Source organism: Cryptomeria japonica, unplaced genomic scaffold (genome assembly GCF_030272615.1).
Source record: "Cryptomeria japonica unplaced genomic scaffold, Sugi_1.0 HiC_scaffold_164, whole genome shotgun sequence".
In the NCBI taxonomy this organism is placed as follows: domain Eukaryota; kingdom Viridiplantae; phylum Streptophyta; class Pinopsida; order Cupressales; family Cupressaceae; genus Cryptomeria; species Cryptomeria japonica.
The window spans coordinates 125,133-137,500 of NW_026728986.1; the positions used below are offsets into that span (position 1 = coordinate 125,133).

At 63.1% G+C, this 12,368-nt stretch overlaps 2 non-coding genes across 2 annotated transcripts; both read left to right on the forward strand.

Moving 5' to 3' along the window:
• The first annotated feature begins 678 nt into the window (after positions 1–678).
• LOC131867137 (5S ribosomal RNA) lies at positions 679–797 on the forward strand. Its single transcript, XR_009365729.1, has one exon. It is a non-coding gene; the product is annotated as a 5S ribosomal RNA (ribosomal RNA).
• A 7,820-nt stretch (positions 798–8,617) lies between these two features.
• LOC131867138 (5S ribosomal RNA) lies at positions 8,618–8,736 on the forward strand. The gene has a single exon (XR_009365730.1). It is a non-coding gene; the product is annotated as a 5S ribosomal RNA (ribosomal RNA).
• Positions 8,737–12,368: the final 3,632 nt, after the last annotated feature.

Genomic DNA, 12,368 nt, shown 5'->3' on the forward strand with positions numbered 1-12,368 from the left:
TGTCCGGTTGCCCTGTCTTCGACCTGGGAACCCAATTTTGGTCCTCGGGTCCCATTTTTTTTTGTCTCGCATCCCACTTTTGGCCTGTGGCCTTTTCGGGGTCGATTCTCGTTTTGGGCATCAGAGCATGTTTCTTCTCCTAAAACCCAATATTTGTTTATTAAGTCTCGGAACACATTTTTGTTCTCGTGGACCCATCATGGGTCTTGGAACGCATTTGTGGTCCTTGGGTCCCATTTTGCATCCCGAAACTTGTGTTTTGGTGCTTGATCCCTATTTTGGGTGCCCACCTTGCACCAAGTGCGCACCCGGGGCAAACCGAGCGCCTTGGTGCACCGGGGCAAGATCGAGCGTGCACCCGAGGCGCCCCGAACATGCACCAAGGTGCACTCGGCCCACATGTGAGCGCAGGTCGTTGCGCCCGAGGTGGTGTGTGGGCACCGCGTTGCAGACGGGACACTGCACGCACACGACGCCCCCTCCAGGTGCACGCACGTAGGCCGGGCCGGGTGCACACCCGACGCCCTAGCAAGGTGCGCGCACCCGGGCAGGGCTCACACTTGGCGAACGGGGCGCACTTCGCGAGGGAGGGTGTGCACCTCGACGGGGGTGGGTGGCCGGGGTGGATTCGCACGTGGGTCGCGGTTTGCTAAGTACACACTGCGACAAGCTCATAACGGGTGCGATCATACCAGCATTAGTGCACCGGATCCCATCAGAACTCCGCAGTTAAGCGCGCTTGGGCCGGAGTAGTACTGGGATGGGTGACCTCCCGGGAAGTCCCGGTGTTGCACCCTTTTTTAGTTTTTCGCCGGGCGTCGCAATGCTATTTGAATAAACCTTTTGCCCGTTTGCGTTCTCGTCGGGGCCGGGCCGGGCCGGGGTGCGCTGCCCGCACTACCGCGCGCGCGGGGGCGACACCGAGCGCGCACCCGAGGCACCCCGAGCACACAGGCCACGGTGCAACCCGGGCGTTGTGCGCGCACCCCGGTGCGCCCGAGGTGCTGCGCGCGCACCCAGGTGAAATCGGTGTGCACCTCGGCCAGTGCGCGCTCGGTCGAGTCGCGCACGTTGGCCAAGGTGCACGGTGATGTTTCTTACTCTAAGGTTCCGCACCAGACGCCCGGGACAGGTGAGCGAAGCTGGGCGGGGCCGGGTGCGCGGCCGGGGCAGGTGCACGCAGCTGGAGAGAGCTTTGGAGCACACTTCGGAGCGCACCAATGATGCGCTCCATTCAAAAGTTTCCTGAAAAGGCAAAAAAAGTTGAGATTATAGAATTTCCCACTTGAGAGATTGTAAAAAAAAAAAATTTAAAATGAAGGAAACGCGGGTGCCAAGGTGTGCGCAGCCCAGCCAAGGTGTGCGCACCAAGGCGCCCACCCTGGCGAAGGTGCACGCAAGGTGCGCACCCGAGGCAAACCGGACAATTAACCCAACTTTCGACTTCGCGCGCACCTTGGAGCGCACTTCGGAGCGCTCCTTGGTGCGCACCAATCTTGGGCACCTCGGAGTGCACCATGGCGCCCACCAAGGTGCGCACCCGGGGCAAACCGAGCTCCGACTTCGTGCGCACCTTGGAGCGCACGAAAGGTGCGCACCATGGCGCCCACCAAGGTGCGCAGCCCAGCCAAGGCGTGCGCATCAAGGTGCGCACCCTGGCGAAGGTGCGCACCCGGGGCAAACCGAGCTCCGACTTCGTGCGCACCTTGGAGCGCACAAAAGGTGCGCAACCCAGCCAAGGTGTGCGCACCCCGGTCAAACCGAGCTCCGAATCGTGCGCACCAGAGGTGCACGCCATCGTGCGCACCTTGGAGCACACTTCGGAGCCCTCCTTGGTGCGCGCCGATGTTGCGCACCTCGGAGCGCACCCGGGGAAAACAATGCAATTAACCCGACTTTCGACTTCGTGGGCACCTCGGAGCGCTCTCGGGTTCGCACCTCGGAGCACACCGAGGTGCGCACCTTTGATGCGCTGCCTTCACCAATTTCCAGAAAAGGCAAGAAAACATTGAGAAGGTGTGCGCACCGAGGTGCCCACCCTGGCGAAGGTGCACGCGAGGTGCGCACCCGGGGCAAACCGGGCTCCGACTTCGTGCACGCCGCACCTTGGAGCACACTTCGGAGCGCTCCTTGGTGCGCACCAGGGCGCGCAACCCAGCCGAGGTGCCCACCCCGGCGAAGGTGCACGCGAGGTGCGCACCCGGGGCAAACCGGGCTCCGACTTCGTGCACGCCATGGTGCCCACCGCGGCGAAGGTGCACGCGAGGTGCGCACCCGGGGCAAACCGGGCTCCGACTTCGTGCACGCCGCACCTTGGAGCACACTTCGGAGCGCTCCTTGGTGCGCACCATGGTGCCCACCAGGGCGCGCAACCCCGCCGAAGGTGCACGCGAGGTGCGCACCCGGGGCAAACCGGGCTCCGACTTCGTGCACGCCGCACCTTGGAGCACACTTCGGAGCGCTCCTTGGTGCGCACCATGGTGCCCACCAGGGCGCGCAACCCCGCCGAAGGTGCACGCGAGGTGCGCACCCGGGGCAAACCGGGCTCCGACTTCGTGCACGCCATGGTGCGCACCGCGGCGAAGGTGCGCACCCGGGGCAAACCGGGCTCCGACTTCGTGCACGCCGCACCTTGGAGCACACTTCGGAGCGCTCCTTGGTGCGCACCAGGGCGCGCAACCCAGCCGAGGTGCCCACCCCGGCGAAGGTGCACGCGAGGTGCGTACCCGGGGCAAACCGGGCTCCGACTTCGTGCACGCCGCACCTTGGAGCACACTTCGGAGCGCTCCTTGGTGCGCACCATGGTGCCCACCAGGCCGCGCAACCCAGCCAAGGTGTGCGCACCAAGGTGCACGCGAGGTGCGCACCCGGGGCAAACCGGGGTCCGACTTCGTGCACGCCGCACCTTGGAGCACACATCGGGGCGCTCCCGGGTTCGCACCGGCGTTGCGCACCGTGGTGGGCACCTCGGAGCACACCAAGGTGGGCAGCGAGGTGCGCACCTTTGATGCGATGCCTTCACTAATTTCCATAAAAGGCAAAAAAAAAACGAGATTTTAAAATTTCCGTTTTGAAAGATAGTGAGAAAAAGGGAATGCTGGTGCCATCTTGAGCCCGCCCTGGTGCGCAGCCCAGCCAAGGTGTGCGCACCAAGGTGCCCACCCTGGCGAAGGTGCGCGCCCGGGCAATTAATCCAACTTCCAACTTCGCGCGCGCCAGGGTGGGAGCGCACCCAACAACCGGGCCTGGGAAGAGCCAATGCGAGAAACCCCACCAAACGCTCTGACAAAAAAAGAGGGGGCGCTCCAGTAACCCCGCTTCGGAGCGCACCCTGGGCAAACCCAGCCAAGGTGCCCACCCCGGCCAAGGTGCAGGCGAGGTGCGCACCCGGGGCAAACCGGGCTCCGACAACGTGCACGCCGCACCTTGGAGCACACTTCGTAGCGCTCCCGGGTGCGCACCTCAGAGCACACCAAGGTGGGCAGCGAGGTGCGCACCTTTGATGCGCTGCCTTCACTAATTTCCAGAAAAGGCAAAAAAAAAAGGAGATTTTAAAATTTCCGTTTTGAAAGATAGTGAAAAAAACGGAACGCGCGTGCCATCTTGAGCCCGCCCTGGTGCGCAGCCCAGGTAAGGTGCCCACCCTGGCAAAGGTGCGCACCCGGGCAATTAACCCTACTTCCGACTTCGTGCGCGCCAGGGTGGCAACCGGGCCTCGGAAGAGCCAATGCGAGAAACCCCACCAAACGCTCCGACAAAAAAAGAGGCGGCGCTCCAATAACCCCGCTTCGGAGCGCAGCCGGGGCAAACCCAGCCAAGGTGCCCACCCCGACGAAGGTGCACGCGAGGTGCGCACCCGGGGCAAACCGGGCTCCGACAACGTGCACGCAGCACCTTGGAGCACACTTCGAAGCACTCCCGGGTGCCCACCGGCGTTGCGCACCGTGGTGGGCAGCGAGGTGCGCACCTTTGATGCGCTGCCTTCACTAATTTCCAGAAAAAGGCAAAAAAAAATGAGATTTTAAAATTTCCGTTTTGAAAGATAGTGAAAAAAAAGGAACGCGGGTGCCATCTTGAGCCCGCCCTGGTGCGCAGCCCAGGCAAGGCATGCGCACCAAGGTGCCCACCCGAGGTGCACACCCGGGGCAAACCGGGCTCCGACTTCGTGCAGGCCGCACCTTGGAGCACACTTCGGAGCGCTCCTTGGTGCGCACCATGGTGCCCACCAGGGCGCGCAACCCAGCCAAGGTCTGCACACCAAGGTGCCCACCCCGGCGAAGGTGCACGCGAGGTGCGCACCCGGGGCAAACCGGGCTCCGACTTCGTGCACGCCATGGTGCCCACCGCGGCGAAGGTGCACGCGAGGTGCGCACCCGGGGCAAACCGGGCTCCGACTTCGTGCACGCCGCACCTTGGAGCACACTTCGGAGCGCTCCTTGGTGCGCACCATGGTGCCCACCAGGGCGCGCAACCCAGCCAAGGTGTGCGCACCAAGGTGCACGCGAGGTGCGCACCCGGGGCAAACCGGGGTCCGACTTCGTGCACGCCGCACCTTGGAGCACACATCGGAGCGCTCCCAGGTTCGCACCAGCGTTGCGCACCTTTGATGCGCTGCCTTCACTAATTTCAAGAAAAGGCAAAAAAAAACGAGATTTTAAAATTTCCGTTCTGAAAGATAGTGAAAAAAACGGAACGCGGGTGCCATCTTGAGCCCTTCCTGGTGCGCAGCCCAGGCAAGTTGTGCGCACCAAGGTGCCCACCCTGGCGGAGGTGCGCGCCCGGGGCAATCCGGGCTCCGACTTCGTGCACTGCATGGTGCCCACCAAGGCGCGCAACCCAGCCAAGGTGCCCACCGCAGCGAAGGTGCACGCGAGGTGCGCACCCGAGGTGCACACCCGGGGCAAACCGGGCTCTGACTTCGTGCACGCCGCACCTTGGAGCACACTTCAGAGCGCTCCTTGGTGCGCACCAGGGCGCGCAACCCAGCCGAGGTGCCCACCCCGGCGAAGGTGCACGCGAGGTGCGCACCCGGGGCAAACCGGGCTCCGACTTCGTGCACGCCATGGTGCCCACCGCGGCGAAGGTGCGCACCCGGGGCAAACCGGGCTCCGACTTCGTGCACGCCGCACCTTGGAGCACACTTCGGAGCGCTCCTTGGTGCGCACCATGGTGCCCACCAGGCCGCGCAACCCAGCCAAGGTGTGCGCACCAAGGTGCACGCGAGGTGCGCACCCGGGGCAAACCGGGGTCCGACTTCGTGCACGCCGCACCTTGGAGCACACATCGGGGCGCTCCCGGGTTCGCACCGGCGTTGCGCACCGTGGTGGGCATCTCGGAGCACACCAAGGTGGGCAGCGAGGTGCGCACCTTTGATGCGATGCCTTCACTAATTTCCATAAAAGGCAAAAAAAAAACGAGATTTTAAAATTTCCGTTTTGAAAGATAGTGAGAAAAAGGGAATGCTGGTGCCATCTTGAGCCCGCCCTGGTGCGCAGCCCAGCCAAGGTTTGCGCACCAAGGTGCCCACCCTGGCGAAGGTGCGCGCCCGGGCAATTAACCCAACTTCCAACTTCGCGCGCGCCAGGGTGGGAGCGCACCCAACAACCGGGCCTGGGAAGAGCCAATGCGAGAAACCCCACCAAACTCTCTGACAAAAAAAGAGGGGGCGCTCCAGTAACCCCGCTTCGGAGCGCACCCTGGGCAAACCCAGCCAAGGTGCCCACCCCGGCCAAGGTGCAGGCGAGGTGCGCACCCGGGGCAAACCGGGCTCCGACAACGTGCACGCCGCACCTTGGAGCACACTTCGTAGCGCTCCCGGGTGCGCACCTCAGAGCACACCAAGGTGGGCAGCGAGGTGCGCACCTTTGATGCGCTGCCTTCACTAATTTCCAGAAAAGGCAAAAAAAAAAGGAGATTTTAAAATTTCCGTTTTGAAAGATAGTGAAAAAAACGGAACGCGCGTGCCATCTTGAGCCCGCCCTGGTGCGCAGCCCAGGTAAGGTGCCACCCTGGCAAAGGTGCGCACCCGGGCAATTAACCCTACTTCCGACTTCGTGCGCGCCAGGGTGGCAACCGGGCCTCGGAAGAGCCAATGCGAGAAACCCCACAACCAACGCTCCGACAAAAAAAGAGGCGGCGCTCCAATAACCCCGCTTCGGAGCGCAGCCGGGGCAAACCAAGCCAAGGTGCCCACCCCGACGAAGGTGCACGCGAGGTGCGCACCCGGGGCAAACCGGGCTCCGACAACGTGCACGCAGCACCTTGGAGCACACTTCGAAGCACTCCCGGGTGCCCACCGGCGTTGCGCACCGTGGTGGGCAGCGAGGTGCGCACCTTTGATGCGCTGCCTTCACTAATTTCCAGAAAAAGGCAAAAAAAAATGAGATTTTAAAATTTCCGTTTTGAAAGATAGTGAAAAAAAAGGAACGCGGGTGCCATCTTGAGCCCGCCCTGGTGCGCAGCCCAGGCAAGGCATGCGCACCAAGGTGCCCACCCGAGGTGCACACCCGGGGCAAACCGGGCTCCGACTTCGTGCAGGCCGCACCTTGGAGCACACTTCGGAGCGCTCCTTGGTGCGCACCATGGTGCCCACCAGGGCGCACCCGAGGCAAACCGGGCTCCGACTTCGTGCACGCCGCACCTTGGAGCACACATCGGAGCGCTCCCAGGTTCGCACCAGCGTTGCGCACCTTTGATGCGCTGCCTTCACTAATTTCCAGAAAAGGCAAAAAAAAAACGATATTTTAAAATTTCCGTTCTGAAAGATAGTGAAAAAAACGGAACGCGGGTGCCATCTTGAGCCCTTCCTGATGCGCAGCCCAGGCAAGTTGTGCGCACCAAGGTGCCCACCCTGGCGGAGGTGCGCGCCCGGGGCAAACCGGGCTCCGACTTCGTGCACTGCATGGTGCCCACCAAGGCGCGCAACCCAGCCAAGGTGCCCACCGCAGCGAAGGTGCACGCGAGGTGCGCACCCGAGGTGCACACCCGGGGCAAACCGGGCTCCGACTTCGTGCACGCCGCACCTTGGAGCACACTTCAGAGCGCTCCTTGGTACGCACCAGGGCGCGCAACCCAGCCAAGGTGCTCACCCCGGCGAAGGTGCACGCGAGGTGCGCACCCGGGGCAAATCGGGCTCGGACTTCGTGCACGCCGCACCTTGGAGCACACATCGGAGCGCTCCCGGGTTCGCACCAGCATTGCGCACCTTTGATGCGCTGCCTTCACTAATTTCCAGAAAAGGCAAAAAAAAGAAAAAAATGAGATTTTAAAATTTCCGTTTTGAAAGATAGTGAAAAAAACGGAACGCGGGTGCCATCTTGAGCCCGCCCTGGTGTGCAGCCCAGGCAAGTTGTGCGCACCAAGGCACCCACCCTGGCCAAGGTGGGTCACGGGGTGGGTCCTAGGGTGGGTAACGGGGTGGGTACTAAGGTGCGTGCCAAGGTGGGTCATAGGGTGGGTGCCAAGGTGGGCACCAGGGTGGGTGTGCACCAACCCTAGCCAGGGTAGGTCACGGGGTGGTTGTCGGGGTGGGCGTCAAGGAGCCAAGGTGGGTGGCAAGTAGCCAAGTTGCGTGCCAAGGTGGGTGTCGGGGTGGGTGCCAAGGATCCAAGGTGGGTGCCAAGGAACCAAGGTGGGTGTCTGGGTGGGTGCCGAGGTGGGAGCCAGGGTGGGTCCCAAGGTGAGTGCAAAGGTGGGTGCCAGGGTCAAGGTGAGTGCCAATGTGGGTTCCAAGGTGCCAGGGTCAGGGTGAGTGCCAATGTGGGTTCAAAGGTGCTAAGTTGGGTGCGAGGTTGGGTGCGAGGGTGGGTGGGTGCCAAGGTGTGCTAGGTGGAAGCCCGGGTGGGTCGGCATCCCATGGGTGTCGAGTTGGGTGCCTGATGGGTGCTTCTTGTCAAGTTTTAGTCGTCGGGACTCATTTCGAGCCTTAGAGGTCGTTTCTTGTCCGGTTGCCCTGTCTTCGACCTGGGAACCCAATTTTGGTCCTCGGGTCCCATTTTTTTTTGTCTCGCATCCCACTTTTGGCCTGTGGCCTTTTCGGGGTCGATTCTCGTTTTGGGCATCAGAGCATGTTTCTTCTCCTAAAACCCAATATTTGTTTATTAAGTCTCGGAACACATTTTTGTTCTCGTGGACCCATCATGGGTCTTGGAACGCATTTGTGGTCCTTGGGTCCCATTTTGCATCCCGAAACTTGTGTTTTGGTGCTTGATCCCTATTTTGGGTGCCCACCTTGCACCAAGTGCGCACCCGGGGCAAACCGAGCGCCTTGGTGCACCGGGGCAAGATCGAGCGTGCACCCGAGGCGCCCCGAACATGCACCAAGGTGCACTCGGCCCACATGTGAGCGCAGGTCGTTGCGCCCGAGGTGGTGTGTGGGCACCGCGTTGCAGACGGGACACTGCACGCACACGACGCCCCCTACAGGTGCACGCACGTAGGCCGGGCCGGGTGCACACCCGACGCCCTAGCAAGGTGCGCGCACCCGGGCAGGGCTCACACTTGGCGAACGGGGCGCACTTCGCGAGGGAGGGTGTGCACCTCGACGGGGGTGGGTGGCCGGGGTGGATTCGCACGTGGGTCGCGGTTTGCTAAGTACACACTGCGACAAGCTCATAACGGGTGCGATCATACCAGCGTTAGTGCACCGGATCCCATCAGAACTCCGCAGTTAAGTGCGCTTGGGCCGAAGTAGTACTGGGATGGGTGACCTCCCGGGAAGTCCCGGTGTTGCACCCTTTTTTAGTTTTTCGCCGGGCATCGCAATGCTATTTGAATAAACCTTTTGCCCGTTTGCGTTCTCGTCGGGGCCGGGCCGGGCCGGGGTGCGCTGCCCGCACTACCGCGCGCGCGGGGGCGACACCGAGCGCGCACCCGAGGCGCCCCGAGCACACAGGCCACGGTGCAACCCGGGCGTTGTGCGCGCACCCCGGTGCGCCCGAGGTGCTGCGCGCGCACCCAGGTGAAATCGGTGTGCACCTCGGCCAGTGCGCGCTCGGTCGAGTCGCGCACGTTGGCCAAGGTGCACGGTGATGTTTCTTACTCTAAGGTTCCGCACCAGACGCCCGGGACAGGTGAGCGAAGCTGGGCGGGGCCGGGTGCGCGGCCGGGGCAGGTGCACGCAGCTGGAGAGAGCTTTGGAGCACACTTCGGAGCGCACCAATGATGCGCTCCATTCAAAAGTTTCCTGAAAAGGCAAAAAAAGTTGAGATTATAGAATTTCCCACTTGAGAGATTGTAAAAAAAAAAAATTTAAAATGAAGGAAACGCGGGTGCCAAGGTGTGCGCAGCCCAGCCAAGGTGTGCGCACCAAGGCGCCCACCCTGGCGAAGGTGCACGCAAGGTGCGCACCCGAGGCAAACCGGACAATTAACCCAACTTTCGACTTCGCGCGCACCTTGGAGCGCACTTCGGAGCGCTCCTTGGTGCGCACCAATCTTGGGCACCTCGGAGTGCACCATGGCGCCCACCAAGGTGCGCACCCGGGGCAAACCGAGCTCCGACTTCGTGCGCACCTTGGAGCGCACGAAAGGTGCGCACCATGGCGCCCACCAAGGTGCGCAGCCCAGCCAAGGCGTGCGCATCAAGGTGCGCACCCTGGCGAAGGTGCGCACCCGGGGCAAACCGAGCTCCGACTTCGTGCGCACCTTGGAGCGCACAAAAGGTGCGCAACCCAGCCAAGGTGTGCGCACCCCGGTCAAACCGAGCTCCGAATCGTGCGCACCAGAGGTGCACGCCATCGTGCGCACCTTGGAGCACACTTCGGAGCCCTCCTTGGTGCGCGCCGATGTTGCGCACCTCGGAGCGCACCCGGGGAAAACAATGCAATTAACCCGACTTTCGACTTCGTGGGCACCTCGGAGCGCTCTCGGGTTCGCACCTCGGAGCACACCGAGGTGCGCACCTTTGATGCGCTGCCTTCACCAATTTCCAGAAAAGGCAAGAAAACATTGAGAAGGTGTGCGCACCGAGGTGCCCACCCTGGCGAAGGTGCACGCGAGGTGCGCACCCGGGGCAAACCGGGCTCCGACTTCGTGCACGCCGCACCTTGGAGCACACTTCGGAGCGCTCCTTGGTGCGCACCAGGGCGCGCAACCCAGCCGAGGTGCCCACCCCGGCGAAGGTGCACGCGAGGTGCGCACCCGGGGCAAACCGGGCTCCGACTTCGTGCACGCCATGGTGCCCACCGCGGCGAAGGTGCACGCGAGGTGCGCACCCGGGGCAAACCGGGCTCCGACTTCGTGCACGCCGCACCTTGGAGCACACTTCGGAGCGCTCCTTGGTGCGCACCATGGTGCCCACCAGGGCGCGCAACCCCGCCGAAGGTGCACGCGAGGTGCGCACCCGGGGCAAACCGGGCTCCGACTTCGTGCACGCCGCACCTTGGAGCACACTTCGGAGCGCTCCTTGGTGCGCACCATGGTGCCCACCAGGGCGCGCAACCCCGCCGAAGGTGCACGCGAGGTGCGCACCCGGGGCAAACCGGGCTCCGACTTCGTGCACGCCATGGTGCGCACCGCGGCGAAGGTGCGCACCCGGGGCAAACCGGGCTCCGACTTCGTGCACGCCGCACCTTGGAGCACACTTCGGAGCGCTCCTTGGTGCGCACCAGGGCGCGCAACCCAGCCGAGGTGCCCACCCCGGCGAAGGTGCACGCGAGGTGCGTACCCGGGGCAAACCGGGCTCCGACTTCGTGCACGCCGCACCTTGGAGCACACTTCGGAGCGCTCCTTGGTGCGCACCATGGTGCCCACCAGGCCGCGCAACCCAGCCAAGGTGTGCGCACCAAGGTGCACGCGAGGTGCGCACCCGGGGCAAACCGGGGTCCGACTTCGTGCACGCCGCACCTTGGAGCACACATCGGGGCGCTCCCGGGTTCGCACCGGCGTTGCGCACCGTGGTGGGCACCTCGGAGCACACCAAGGTGGGCAGCGAGGTGCGCACCTTTGATGCGATGCCTTCACTAATTTCCATAAAAGGCAAAAAAAAAACGAGATTTTAAAATTTCCGTTTTGAAAGATAGTGAGAAAAAGGGAATGCTGGTGCCATCTTGAGCCCGCCCTGGTGCGCAGCCCAGCCAAGGTGTGCGCACCAAGGTGCCCACCCTGGCGAAGGTGCGCGCCCGGGCAATTAACCCAACTTCCAACTTCGCGCGCGCCAGGGTGGGAGCGCACCCAACAACCGGGCCTGGGAAGAGCCAATGCGAGAAACCCCACCAAACGCTCTGACAAAAAAAGAGGGGGCGCTCCAGTAACCCCGCTTCGGAGCGCACCCTGGGCAAACCCAGCCAAGGTGCCCACCCCGGCCAAGGTGCAGGCGAGGTGCGCACCCGGGGCAAACCGGGCTCCGACAACGTGCACGCCGCACCTTGGAGCACACTTCGTAGCGCTCCCGGGTGCGCACCTCAGAGCACACCAAGGTGGGCAGCGAGGTGCGCACCTTTGATGCGCTGCCTTCACTAATTTCCAGAAAAGGCAAAAAAAAAAGGAGATTTTAAAATTTCCGTTTTGAAAGATAGTGAAAAAAACGGAACGCGCGTGCCATCTTGAGCCCGCCCTGGTGCGCAGCCCAGGTAAGGTGCCCACCCTGGCAAAGGTGCGCACCCGGGCAATTAACCCTACTTCCGACTTCGTGCGCGCCAGGGTGGCAACCGGGCCTCGGAAGAGCCAATGCGAGAAACCCCACCAAACGCTCCGACAAAAAAAGAGGCGGCGCTCCAATAACCCCGCTTCGGAGCGCAGCCGGGGCAAACCCAGCCAAGGTGCCCACCCCGACGAAGGTGCACGCGAGGTGCGCACCCGGGGCAAACCGGGCTCCGACAACGTGCACGCAGCACCTTGGAGCACACTTCGAAGCACTCCCGGGTGCCCACCGGCGTTGCGCACCGTGGTGGGCAGCGAGGTGCGCACCTTTGATGCGCTGCCTTCACTAATTTCCAGAAAAAGGCAAAAAAAAATGAGATTTTAAAATTTCCGTTTTGAAAGATAGTGAAAAAAAAGGAACGCGGGTGCCATCTTGAGCCCGCCCTGGTGCGCAGCCCAGGCAAGGCATGCGCACCAAGGTGCCCACCCGAGGTGCACACCCGGGGCAAACCGGGCTCCGACTTCGTGCAGGCCGCACCTTGGAGCACACTTCGGAGCGCTCCTTGGTGCGCACCATGGTGCCCACCAGGGCGCGCAACCCAGCCAAGGTCTGCACACCAAGGTGCCCACACCCGGCGAAGGTGCACGCGAGGTGCGCACCCGGGGCAAACCGGGCTCCGACTTCGTGCACGCCATGGTGCCCACCGCGGCGAAGGTGCACGCGAGGTGCGCACCCGGGGCAAACCGGGCTCCGACTTCGTGCACGCCGCACCTTGGAGCACACTTCGG